Source organism: Acyrthosiphon pisum, chromosome X (assembly GCF_005508785.2).
Source record: "Acyrthosiphon pisum isolate AL4f chromosome X, pea_aphid_22Mar2018_4r6ur, whole genome shotgun sequence".
Taxonomy (NCBI): domain Eukaryota; kingdom Metazoa; phylum Arthropoda; class Insecta; order Hemiptera; family Aphididae; genus Acyrthosiphon; species Acyrthosiphon pisum.
Genome location: NC_042493.1, coordinates 100,206,078 through 100,220,883, shown reverse-complemented (window position 1 = coordinate 100,220,883; position 14,806 = coordinate 100,206,078). Strand labels below are relative to the sequence as shown.

At 29.2% G+C, this 14,806-nt stretch overlaps 1 long non-coding RNA gene across 1 annotated transcript; it reads right to left on the bottom strand.

Moving 5' to 3' along the window:
- Window positions 1-2,901: 2,901 nt before the first annotated feature.
- Window positions 2,902-7,286, bottom strand: LOC107883274. The gene is made up of 2 exons (XR_001679170.2): window positions 7,046-7,286; window positions 2,902-4,198 (listed from the first exon to the last, which is right to left on the bottom strand). It is a non-coding gene; the product is annotated as an uncharacterized LOC107883274 (long non-coding RNA).
- Between the last annotated feature and the right edge of the window lie 7,520 nt (window positions 7,287-14,806).

Here is a 14,806-nt window from a genome sequence, read left to right as displayed (position 1 = left end):
TGTTTTATAGAAATATTTTTATTGTAGCTTATGTAAAAAAAAAAAACAGATAAAAACTTTAATTCATAATTCAGAACCAAATTATATCATTCATTCATAATTTTTATAATTGAATATATATGTTACTATTATACTGTAAATGTACTTATGAATTAATAAACATCAGCAAGTATAAAATTATTTTTACTTGATATAATAATTTAAACTATTCTTAAATAAAATGGAAATTTTCATGACAAAAGATAACAATTTTATTTGTAATAATGAAATTAAATTACCACACCAATTGTAGAAGTGTGAAGGTAACAAGTCATCACAAAAAATAACCTTTGTAGTATATTACAACAGCAAAATAATGCATCATGACAATGTAGTAGGTTGACCATTGATATAACTAATGAATATGGATGTGGGGCAAAGGTTAGTTGTGGAAGAAGAGAGGATATCTTATGTTCTTTAAAGGTGAGGAATGTATGGTTATAATATGTGGATAATAATATGATTATTATGATCCTGTTGGTACATTAAGTCAATATATAAGAAATAGTTTATCTTCTATCATTATTAAACATGAAATTCAACAGTCTATCAAAATTGAAAAAAATAAATTTACACTATTAGCGAAAGGTATTATTATCTACATAAATATTGAACTGAGACATAAAATTATAGATTGACAATAAAAGAAAACTGTATTGAACTTCATTATGCTTTTAAAAGTCCATCTGGTCATTTATTAGTGAGTTTTATGTTTAAATGCTAATGTTAATAATACAACATTGTGCACAATTAAATTAGGTAATGTATTAATGTGGGTATTACAATATTATCTATGGTTTCACTAAATGTGTATATTATGTTAAACAACATTGGATTTAATTGTATTATTACTGTTATAGATTAAGATTGATTTCCAGACTTTGTATCCTGGAAAAGGTAAACTCTTATTTCATAAGTTTGACGAATTTAAAGTGAAGTTAATCAAGTATATTCATAAACTAACCAAACGTTTTTCATTACAAGATAAGTCTACATTATTTCCGAACTTAAAACCCCGTCAAGGCCTGGTAATTACTAATTACCTAGTTAATATTTTGTTTAATATATTTGTTTCATTTTCAAATACAATTGGCTTTTTAAGGTAATGATAACATGTCTGTTCTCAAACTTTGGCCACAAATTGTTCAACCATTAACAATCAAGTTAGACAAAAATCGTAGATAAGACGGTAAACATTCAATTTGGAGACCACCAAAGGCTGAACAAGCAGATTATTTTGTTTTATTTATACCTGTAAGTTTCATTAATAAATAGACTTCAAATAATTTCAAGTTTTACTTATTTATGTTTTTGATTCTTAATTAAATATAATTTTTTGTTAAATTTTATTTCAAGATGTCACATAATTAAGAAATGTTCATGCCCCAAAAATAGAGAAGGCAGTTCAATATAGTACAACATTACAACCATACATAATAACTGACTTTCAATTTTCGGAGCCAACTCAAACTCACGCTGACGCACTCGAGTCCGTTCAGGACGCGCTAAGCGAAAGCGTGCTTGTGTGCGCGAACGTGAACGCACGGCCCACTGTTTGGCATGACCTTTTCACGGACGACCGCGGTAAAATTGTCGTGGACCTCGTAAGTCGGAAAAATCTCACGGTCCATAATCTTCGGCTTCCCGCCGACGTTCAGAAACCGGGGGTTCGCGTCCCTGGATATCACCCTGGCGACTATCGGAGTCAGGCTGGTCGACTAATCTACGGTCCACGATCTGACGTCGAGCGACACGCGGCCATATATCCTTTCGTCAGGCACGATTGGAGTGATGCAAATTGATCCGAGTTATGTAATACCTTAAGTTACCAGATCGGTGCTAGCGTGACTGCACTCACAGAAGCGTTGAAAGCAACCTGTGAGGCTCACATGAGCAAAGTTAGGATAAGAAAACTCAAGCCCCCTCCCTAGCGGAATCAGAGCCTGGATAGAGAATTGAGTGCACTCAGGCGGTGGAAAATGAGACTGAGAAACACGAAAAATGCCTTTAGCAAGCGAGCGATCCGGAACTCTTATGAGAAAAAGAAGCAAAGGTTCAAGTTGAATTGCTTCAGAGCCACCGTTAACAGCGTTATATGTTTGTTACAAATCATATTTTGCTCTCAATTTACACTTTTCTCAAGAAAGTTAACAAATTTGGTTGTTTATCCAAAACTATTTCTTTGATACAACACTCAAGTCCGACAAACATATTTAATTTGTTAAAAAATGTATCAATGATTAAAAATCATGTAAGCTGTCAATAAGTAGTAAATACCCACTTGTAGTAATATACTTAATATAAAGTAATATTTAGTGTTATACAGTTACTTGGTAACATTATACCGATTTATAATATTTTATTTTTTCTTAATTTCTTGTTTTACTTTACAATAAGTAATTTCATTTAAATTAAAAAAATATAGGTATTTCATTTATACAGTTCAATAAATACCTATTACAAATATTAGACGACTTTTGAATACAAAGATGTCTTCTTGGCATTTTTGCCTTCTCAACACTAAATTCAACTTAAATGAGTTTACGAAGTGGCAAAATTTGAGTGCCCCGGCGGCATTACACCTTAACACGACACTGGGCCTATGACATTATTGGTTTTTTGATATTTTTGTACGTGGTACTTAGTATTCGTCGTCGTATTAACCCGATGAACGTTTGCGTTCTCATACATTTTAGACGTTTGCAATTTTAAAAAAAATGTTCAAAGGTATACTAATGTAACTATTGTTGGACCAAAAATAATAGTTTGTTAGTTGACAACAAAAACGACCTGCCTGGTAATATTCGTGGTTATTGCGCTTGTGATGTTTTTTCGTATTGAGCCATCAAGAAAATACTAGTATTTTTTTTTTTTTTTTTTTATCGCTGGACTTGTGCAAACTAGCTGATCTCCTGTACTCCGTTAGCCATTAAAAATGATTAAAATCAATTCAGTGTACTGTAACTAAGTGGTCTCTGCATACCTATAATTTTTGCACAATTAGTGCATACTTTTGTTGTTTTTCCATCACGTAGACGGTCACAAAATTGACATTTTCTTGACGCTCTTACCTGCTGCTCACCTACTTGTAATGTCGGTTAGTACCCATAAATATTTAGTCGCGTTTTAATATTTTGTGGAAGTGAAAGTAATGTTGCACGATATTGTAACTGTTCATCCATTAGTGGTATTTCTAATATTTTTAAAAATTGAAGACGAGTATATTTAGTTTGACTGTTTTCGTTATGTATAACTTGAATATTTACAGCAACATTGAATAAAATACTGTAAGTGGCCGTCTATTACTCCGTCTTGCAACTGTATCTATAGTTTTCTGTAATCCTGTCCATTTATCAACAGCTCCTTTTGTGGCATTATTAAATGTAATAATTTCTGGTTTTTATTTTGCTAAGTCTGTACTTTCATCTATGGTTTTACTATTATGCATTGTCGACAAAACTAGTACAATTTTATTTTTTTCAGGAATATATGTTACTAGGGAATTATATGTATAGCTGAGATATATGAGTATTGTACTTAAGTAGCAAGTATATCTTTGTTTAATCATATATCTACTACCTACCTATGTCGCAATCCCTAAAATCAGATTTATGATATTTTAAAAGTAATTAAATAAAATATTTGAATGTGTTATGTGTAATAACGGACCATCAATTTATTTTTATTTTTCTTACCATACAACTGTAGAAGTTTGTAAATTTGTAATTTTTTTAATGTTTGTTGTAATTTGGCACCTATTTACACTTTTAACGTAATTACAATATTTTATTAAATCAAAAGAAAATATTTAAATGTTTTATAAATAACCTACACATTTAAAATTTACCCCCAAAATTTGTTCTATTTGCCCTTTAAATTATGTAGCATCGAGCGCCCTTTTTTACCAGTCCGCGCCTGAAACCAGTTGTATAGATCCTAGCAATATCTATCACATTGCAAAAATATAATCAAACTACAATTGTTAGGTATAACAATCTGACTAGAATAATTGTTATAAGACATTAATAAATTATATCATTTACCTTGATAGTGAAACTTTTTTACCATTATATAAATTCTGACCACAAGACTGATTTTGAAATGTTAACCATTGAAAGGTGTCAATCTAATGCTCTCGACGCAGCTAAAGATATCATACCTACAAAAAGAAAAATATTAGCCTGAAACATTTCAAATAACAACACAGATACGATACGGAAACATTAACGGATTGGATGGCCAATATTTTCACAGACCGTTGTTTAAAGCATTCAAACCATGACTAAATAAATGGGTATGATATCACAAAAAAGTAAATAGTTTTCATCCGGTTTGCGCATTTCCACACTGTTCTACACACACAACCATAATTACTCGTAGTTCTACGCATTTCATTTGTTGGAAATGATAATGGATATAATAGAAGCAAAGAACTACGTGATAGAGTAGGCAATAGTTGTATGCGTATCACAAAGTTGTGATCATACATATTTATTTAGTCATGGTTCAAACGACAAACAAAATTGTAGGTACCTATGATGTATTGGGTAAACAGAAATATCGTTCCCGAAAAAAAATCAGTCCATGAACTTTTTGTCCCGGTCAATTATTAAAATAGGACTTTTGGCCCCCGGAAGTTATTTATCCATAGGGACTTAGGTCCCCGGTGTTTTAAATCACTAAATCTGAATAGCTATATTTTTTTTAGAACCTAAATTCTTTTTAAAAAACGTAAGATGTCAGTATACCTAATTTATATTTATAAAATATTAAAGAATATATTACCTGCAATAAAAATAATAGTTACTTATTATTTTTCAAAAATATAAAATTTCAGTACCTATAATTATTAAATTTAAATTGATTGCCTACAATATAATTCCCATCAGTTAATTTTAATTTTTAAATAATACTTTGTGAAAATATAATACTTTTAACGCAAGTGTTATAATACTGGTTCAAAGTTTTGACTTGCTTGCTATGTCATGTCACGAATAGTGACTGCTGCAGTACATAATATGCATAAGCTACAAACATTTCTTTTACAATATTTTTAATATTTCAAAAAAACTAAATACTTTATACACATTCTTGTTCTACTTGGGTATATCTTCAGTGCATAAGAACACATCACGTACATACAACAAAAATTCAAAAATGTACTTAAAAGATGAATACATTTTAGTGTGAAAAGAGGAAATTAAATACGTTTGAGATAAGCAATTACGGCGTGCTTGACCAAAAAAAGTCAAGCCCCTTTTTTCAATTCCTCGTAACTAGGGCTCGGAACTAAATACACTTTAAAAGTACTAAATATGCATGCACTTATGCGCTTAAAACAGTACAAATATGATTTAAAAATATGCATTTCTTTTTTTTTTTACTCACAATTTTTATAAAATCAATATTGTACTAAAAAATTGTATATTTTATATTTCATACTAAATATTTAAATAAAAACGGGAAATTTACGTTAACTAGAGATTTGAAAAACACGACACAATAATAATACCTAGTGAAAACTCTCAAAATAAAAATAATACATTAGGTATAAATTATTTTAGAGTCTAAAAGGAGCGATAAATGTATTGGTTTTACAATGATGCATGTTTTTTTTATAATTTTTTTTTGTTTAATTTTTTTTATTTGTGTTTGCATATTTGTTGGGTAAAAAAGCGTGAAAACGTAATACAAGTCTCCTGATATATTGTTACGTAGCAGTTGAAAAATATTAAAAATACGTAGTCACAGTTTTGTTTTATAAGAATTTAAATTTCGAATTTTGACAAAATACGTAAAAATCACAAAAATATACAAATTTTATTTTTAAATCTTAGATTTCAATATTTAATACGATATTCCTTTTAAGTTTTTCCATCTTAATCAACAAGCAAAATTACTTCTTGAAGGTCAAATTAAATTGTATGTGCATTTGAACTTCTACTATTACAACATTGGATTTCGCTCAATTTCTCATGTCCTACTTATTTATTTTGTTATAATTCAAAAACGAATCACTGTAGATACTTGAAATTTACACCATATGTTTTTTTATCAATTACTATACTTGATGACATTTTAAAAATATTTTTTGTCATTTTGAGCCATTTATGGACAAATTTTAAATGAGTTTGTAGTGAAAAATGTATAAATAGTTCGACTTTTATAGCTAAGGATTGAAAATTTAAAACAAGGTATTGTAAAATAAGAAAACAAATTGCTTTATTCATAATATTGTTAAATATACTGAGTAATATCATAAGCTAACTGACAGTTATCGCTCAGAATCGTTTTTCGTATACAATGATATTATAATATCATTGAATTCAAATCTAATAGACATATCATTAATCTTCAGATATGTTATAAAAATGATAAAAATTGAGAAATATGCTATAAAGCTACAAAATCACAAAATGCACAAAAATATATTGCATTATAATCTTTTAATTTTTTTTTCGTAGTGTTGTGAAATAAATTATAGCATGTTCACTTATAAAGAGCCAAAAAAAAAAAACATTAAAGTGCAACAACTTCCAGGCCCTACTCATAACTTATTGAATAATGTGAGTAGAAATGTTAAACTTATACCATTTTTCTTAGAATTATATATCTTTTCAATTAAAAAAAACCTATTTTTTGTGTTTTGGGTTACTAACTGAAATATTGAAACGTTAATAATTAGGTATATAAGGTATTAGGTATTAGGTACCTAAGTCCTAAATGTATTTGTATTGTACTAAGGAAAATGTGTTATATTTGTATAATTATAGCTTACTTATATTATTTAAAAATTAAATTTGACTGATGAAAATAGTGTTGTAATATTTTAAAATGTTTATATTGAATTAATATAAATTATACTGACGTTTTGTGTTTTACAAAAAAAATGGAATAAAAAAAAAAATTGTGATTATAAATCCCAGCTGTGGACCAAACGTCTAATCTTAATAATTGACGGGGACCTAATGTCCGAGATTTGATGTACCTATTAATTTATACATACCCGTGGTTCCGAAGTAATATACGGGTTTCACGTGCTTGCAGCCGAAGTAAAAATAAGCAGCAACTAGTAACAAAGTAACAGTCCCGGACACTCTGCACGACTGACAGCCATTGTCCTTGTCCTGGATGATGTGGTCAGTGTCCACCGCTCCGGCTTTTATGACGAGACTACAGTATACTGCATTCACCGGTACCGAATCAACAAGTTCTCGCCGTCGAAACTATACTTAACCTAGCATAAACAATGGATAAAATAAACGAAAGGCACGCAAACAAGTGTTTTCCGGATACGCGAAATCGACATGAGGGTCGACAGACGATGAGAACGGCAAACAGTAAAATAATAATATTATAATATTATAACGCGTTGCATTAATCGTAATATTATTATTACCTATTAACGTTATGCCGGCCAAAGGCGTACCAAACGGCCAAAGATCGCCCGTCGGGTTTTAGAGGTGATGTGAAGGACACAATGCATACGTCTTGAGTAGAGCAGTAGTAGTACCGTCGACAAAGAGGTGAAGTTTAGAAATAAATGGACGACCGGTCCGCAGTTGTACAAATACGTCAGCTAGACGGCGGCGTCGTCATTTACTCGTTGTACCTATAGATATTAAAATATAATAAATAGGCCATGACTACAATAACAATATAGTGGGGAGCGTGCAGTAATGGGGAAGAGAGAAACACTATTTTCATCATTGCCTCTCATTCTAGCAGATGTAAAATCATAATAATTACGTGTATACGTAATACGTATACATCAATTTATTCGTGATAAGACCTCTATAATTGCACGTTCGTTGTTAGATTAATCATAAATGGCCTATCCATTCTATAATATTATATTTATGGTTGTACACGAACAACTGAACTATAATGACCCGAACGGCCGAACGTTCACACAATCACACGATTCAATTTTCAGTGTCACTCATTCTGCTGACTACGAAAAACGAACCCATAGCGACATAATAATATTATTCTCGAGACAGCGACGCCAAAAATACGCACTGCTAATATTCGTATCGAGATGATTGTGGAGGACCGCCGTCGTCGTGTTAACACAAATACGACTCGCAACTAACAACGAGTTTTTGGTCATCCGATACATAAATACTTACGACAAGGTTACGACATGTACGGACTACGAGGCAAAAATTCATTTATTTTTTGGTTATTGCACATAATATTATAGTTAACTCTTAAAACAAAGTCCATGTCGCGGAAAGAGGTGATTGTCGTTGGACGATTAGCCATGGCTTTGTAATATGCGTGATTACGTAAACGACAAAAATGAGAAACAGCGAGTTAAAAAAACTGTAATACTAACCGAAGTGCATCGCACATATGCTAGAGTGAAAGAATGAAGAGAATACACTAGCTGCCTACCGAGTACCGATCACGAGAAGAAATTATGTAGTGATGGACCGCCGCACGATGATAATAATGCTAATAATTTAATAAACGGCGCAACTAGATAACTGATTCACCTTTGGACTTGAATGCAATACAACATTATCATTTGAGTAATATTTATCTCGATTAATTATAAAAATAATAATATTCATGTGATGTTTCTACAGTGTGTTTCGCGTCGGTTTGCTGGTGGCAACGAAAAACACGGATAAGGAAAATGAAAAAACCAACACCTGTAGATCAACGATGACCATAACGCTTGAGTTTAAGAAAACCCAGCAGTGGGTACTATCTGCCCAAAACTCAAGCCAAACTTAAACAAGTGTCTCAAAGAGAAATGGAAGATATTATAAAATACATTCTTGCTTAAGCACCTTTCGCATCAAGTGGCAAAATAAAAATAATAACTTGCATTAAATTACTAAATGAATAGTTTAAAAAAATGTGTTATAGTAAATTTGATTTGTAATGTTTATGATATTATAAAGATTAATAATATACTCATAAAACTTAGAAAAAAGTATTTTAGACTTCAGTTTTTTATTATAAAACTATTATAAACAATAAACATATTATTGCAAAATATTGTGAAACATCAATATATAAAATATACCAACTGAATATATGAATACACTTTTTAATTAAAAAATTCTAAAATTGTGTGTATTATATGATGCCTCAATAAATAAATATTTATATTATCTTAATTGTGGTTTATTTTCTAGATTTGTATTGTATATTATATATTCCCCTCCTGTATACATATATCTCCACTTAATAATATGTATATATTATTTAAAATAATACTATTGTAATATATAATATTTAAACTTAAAATAAAACACAAGACAACTAGTGGCGACGGTCCATATGGAATGTTGGGCTATTCAATACATATATACATACGATTTACGTATAAATATATATGTACGCACTCCTTACATACAAACGCCACACGTGCAACACATAAACAATATTCAACACCTCTCCGTTCAGATATTTAAGAAAAACAACATAATCAATTATCAGCGGCGCCAGATGACACCGTATATTATAAAACCATAAATGCATTTTTACGTATATAATATACACATATATATTATATTTTACGAGACCCCCTCGATAATTCTCCAATCAAGACGTTCGGTCAAAACAAAACAATAAATTACCAGTGACACCTTTGTCGCACCGCCTAAAATAAGAAAAAAACATCACGTTCACCGAAGCCACATTACAATATAAGGACCCTACAGAATAGACTCGTCACCAGTACCTTTCAGAAGAAGACCCATGCACAAGGTCCACGCCAGTCAACTTCACGACACTATCACATTACTGTTCAAGGGAGTGCTTATGGTTGTGTGTATATGCGTATACAGTATATGTATGTTGGATTATCTCAGCATTCATTATGACTGTCTGAACTAGTTGTCTCTCTATCAAGCAAATTCACATTGTTTATTTTTTTTCCCATTCAGCTACCTGTTAATCTTTTAAATCATAAAGTTCTGTGACTATCATCATATCATAATCCCGTTAAATACATTATTATTACACAGTTACACTTTGAACACGAACATAGCAATATTTTTAGAATATAAGTATAATAGTAAGAGCTCATTTAACTTAAATTACATTCGGGTGGCGATTTGACTATATGTACTCTTGTCACGAATGTAGGGATTCTAAGAGCTGTCTTCGAGGTATAAATGTGTAATAACAAATGTTCATCACTGTAAATTACATTCGGTTAGCGAATTGACTATATGTACTCTTGCTACGAATGTAGGAATCTTGAGAGCACATGGTAATAGTCACAATTATAAAAGAGTGTAAGGTATATGAAATTCTACAAACTATATAAACCAAGATACATATATTGTCATCGTAATATCGACTGTCGAACACGACCCCGAAGAATTGCTAACTACTCAGGAGAATCACCTGCAGCAATCTACGCGCAAGGTAAGTGCTTGAATATTTGTATACCTAATAAGCGTAGATATTCAAACATCATTAGGCAGATAGGTATAACACAGTAGTAGGACGATCTATGTGGAGACTCTTAAACAACATAATTTTACACGACTCCCAGACACGTGCACATACACATACACATACAAATAAACCTACTGAGACACATTGTCGAGCACCGGCGTCATAGCGGGGGATCATTGAACTGTTATTTTTTCGAAGGACACAAGCAACCGGTCCGCCAGACGCGTCCCTTGCCTGTCGAAGCAGGTCATCAACCCGTATACCACCGTACATTACATGTCGGTCTGTTACAACGTGTTTAATATAATAACATACACGTCTCACCCAAAAACTCCACATCCCACTATTCGATCTTTTATTTCTCCTACTACACTGTATTAAGTAACTATGGTGTCCCGTCAAATTATCGCGGAAATATTTCATAGCACATCAATAATCGATTATTATCAATTATTATCGCGAGATAACAGTTTTATAACCGCCAGAGGTTGTCCTAATGGTGATAGTTGATGAATTAAATATATATTTAACTTGCAATTTTAGCTTTACAGTAGCAAAATAATGTATATTATTCTTTTGTAATATTAATAGGTATTGTATTTTTGTCCATACAATATATAGTATCGTTTTACGCTGTTCCTTATATTTGTACCCGAATGTATTGAAAATTACCAGACATTTTACATTTTATCCCCAACTAGGTATTTCTTTAAATATATCTATAAAAAATATAGATATTATAACAACTCTTGAACATTTTTAGATTTCAGTAATAAACTAATAACTATGTATACTTATGAGGAACTTTATATTTAATTGTATAACCTTTAACCTTACTATATAGATAAAGGTACCTAATCATTTAATTTCCAAAAGACATTACAAACTAATTTAAAAAATTTAATTTGTGATTTTTATGAAATAAAATTTGAACTAAAATTGCTTGATAGTAGGTAATAATAAGTATTCTACTTTTAATAATACAGTAGGTTGAATGTGTTTTTGATGAAAAAATTGCATTTCAAATATAAAATATAAAAATATGCGTAAGTAGATGTCACATTGACGCTCTGCTGTACAGTAGGCCGCTGTATAATGGATGGCATTAAATTTGAATTCAATGATATTATATCGTTGTATATGAAAAACGATACTGATCGTTCACGGTTTGTCACTGTGGGTATTTTATATTATTTTTATATTACTTATTGGTTATTATTAATACGGTAGCCGATAAGTTGAATTAATATTATAAAACTACAACGGAATAACTAAAATAGTTTTTTTTATGGTTATTTAATATGTAATATCCTCCAAATTTGAACAAAAAATAACTATAAAAAAAACTGTGCATTTAAATTGTTGAGATATTCTGGTTATAGAATAACCTACTTACGTGGATCTTTGTTGTGAATTTTTTTGAAATTAATCTTTGAATAAAAAATTGAACATTTTATAAGTTTTTCAAAATCATTTTTAAGTTTTAAATTTGACAAATGTTAATATAATAATATTAGGTGAAAAAAAATAATTTATTGCAACTTTAATAATACTATTATAAATTATAACGAATTAATTGGTTGTAAAGTCTATAATATATAGGTATTACGCGTGATGTATAGAATACATGATAAGTATTATATAGTTGTACTATCTTTGTATAATATATCTATATAACAAGAAGACTTGATAAAAAAAAAATGATGCAACTTAAATGTATAACAAAAAATTGTGAAAATTATAATGTCAATCAATAATTTAAGAAATATACTCATGTCAAGAAATTTCACAAAAAACATATATGGAAAACCATTATTACGTTTTAAACTAATTCAACTAAAAAAAGGTGAATATTTTACACATTAAAACTAATAAATAATTTGTAAATTTTCAATTTGATAAATGTCGTCATAATTTGAACTTTAAATGATTATACAAAATTATGCTTATGTAAATTTTCATATTTTTCAACTTATATTGTAACAATATATCTGTATTCTTGTAAAAAATGTCAATGCTTCTTGGCACAACAAATACAATTTTATTGACATTTATAGAAAAAAAACCAAGAACATTTTAAATTTAATATATCCGTAAACGTGTCTTTAAAGCGAGTCGAAATATTTTTAAAATTTATTCAAGTATCGAAAATAATTAAATGAACAAATGTTTAATAAAATTTATTATTTTCAAGAAATAACCTATACCTACATATTTAACATTTTTTACTTATTGACAAATACAAATTGCATAAATAAAAAAATAAAAAATATACCGCAAGAAAAGCGGTCGGTACCCATCCAGTTGCGTAGCAAAAAACCACAGGCTGAGCCGGAGGAAACTTGATAGAATCCCACGACCGCCAGAGGTTGTTCTAAAGGTGTTAGTTATTGAATTAAATATGTTATTTAACTTACGATTTTAGCTTTATAGTTGCAATGAAAATATTAGACAATTTATATTTTTTCGTAATTTTTATGCATTCCGTATTTTTTTCATACAATATACTTCCATTTTACGCTTTATACTAGTTATTTTTACCAAATTAAGATAACCGTTTAATAAATTGTTTAGAATAATTAATGTGTACATAATTTTGTAATAAGACATAATGAAAGCCAAACATTGATAATATATATATTATGCAAAATTGTTTTTATATAGATATTTGGGTTTCAAATTTGGTCGAAATTAGATATTTAAACGAAAAATGACAATTATTGGTATCGACTTGGAAAATTGTACGTACCTTTCTGGAATCCTATATAGTACACGACAATTACATTTTAATGTTCGATATTTAAGGTAAAAAATAATTCGAACCATCGTCTTAGTAAAAGTAAAGTTAATTACTTTAATAGCAAATTAGTTATTTAAATTTAAATGTAGAAAAACGATTTTAGTTATTTTATTGTAGTTTTGAAATATTATTTGTGGGTAGTCTTAAAAGTTAATATTTTTTAAGTATATTATCATATTATATTATTGTATGGTATCAATACAAATGTATATAAAATAAGGTTTACGAATTACTATGTTAATGTTCATAAATTGGGTACAAATGATAATTGGTAATATATCATCGATTAATTTATCACGTCTTATCAATCGGGTTTTCGTTGTTGGTCATTTTTTATTTATGATTTATTAGTATTCGATACAGTAAAGCAACTTTTAAAAATGATTTCTTGCTGTAAATGTATGACTATTTGCACAATATATAAATATGAATACCTATTTAAACTTAAAAGTTCCACTACTGCTAAAAACATCAGTGTGCAAATATTGTGTTATTATGTTAGTATGATTTATAACTAAGTTTAATTTCGCTAACAAATTATTTGGCGTTGTACCTAATATCCGTAAAGAAGTTTTAATCAATTTATTACAAGCTTATATTTTTATATTACCATAAAGTAGGTATTATAAATCTTTTAACAGACAAATTTCTTAAAAAGTTATAATATGTTAATAATATATCAAGTAAAATTAAATTAATGTAAATATTTTAGTTTCTTTATATAATATATTCGGGATCCAGCTATTTAATAAAACAATGTGACAAAAATCAGTACAGAATAAAAAATATGTGTTGGGTGTCACGTACTCACGTACCCACATACCTATTACCGTTTACAACAAATTTATCCCAATAATTATTATTCTAATAATTTTCAATAATTAATCAAAGATGTGTCAAAGAACTTACAGCTGACCCAAAAACCCCAAAAAAGAAAACGATTGAGAATGAATTTACGTACAACGTTGCCATATAATTAATTTCACTAGTTATTGAAAGATTCAATAATATACGTATACTTAAAATAAATATTCTTGAAAAGTCTACTCTATGCTCATTTTATAACATACACGTTTCATGTATTTCAGAATAAGAAGTTATAATTTGCATTTTTTTCATTTTTTCATGATTTCAAATTTCAATGTAATTTATTAATTTATTTAGCTTTTTAAGATTTTTGAAGTCTATAAATCCAAAATTTGATTTTTAGATTCTGAGCGAAGCGATGAATGTATTTATTTTACAATGATGTGTGGTTTTTATTTATTATTATTAACTATTATGGGTGTAATTGTATCTATGTATACGAAAATTATTAGTCAAAATAATGCTACGACTTCATCTATTTTTGCAGTATCTATTCCAATTGAATATAGTCGGTATTTTGGTTTTTAGTGTAACTCTAGAAGAAATGTCCATAGGTAGATGGACTGAATGTTTATATTGGCATTTTCTATACACCGTACAATTAAAAAAATATATATAGGCGTATGACATTTTTGATTATAATAACTAATGTCGATAAAAAATTATTCGGTGTCA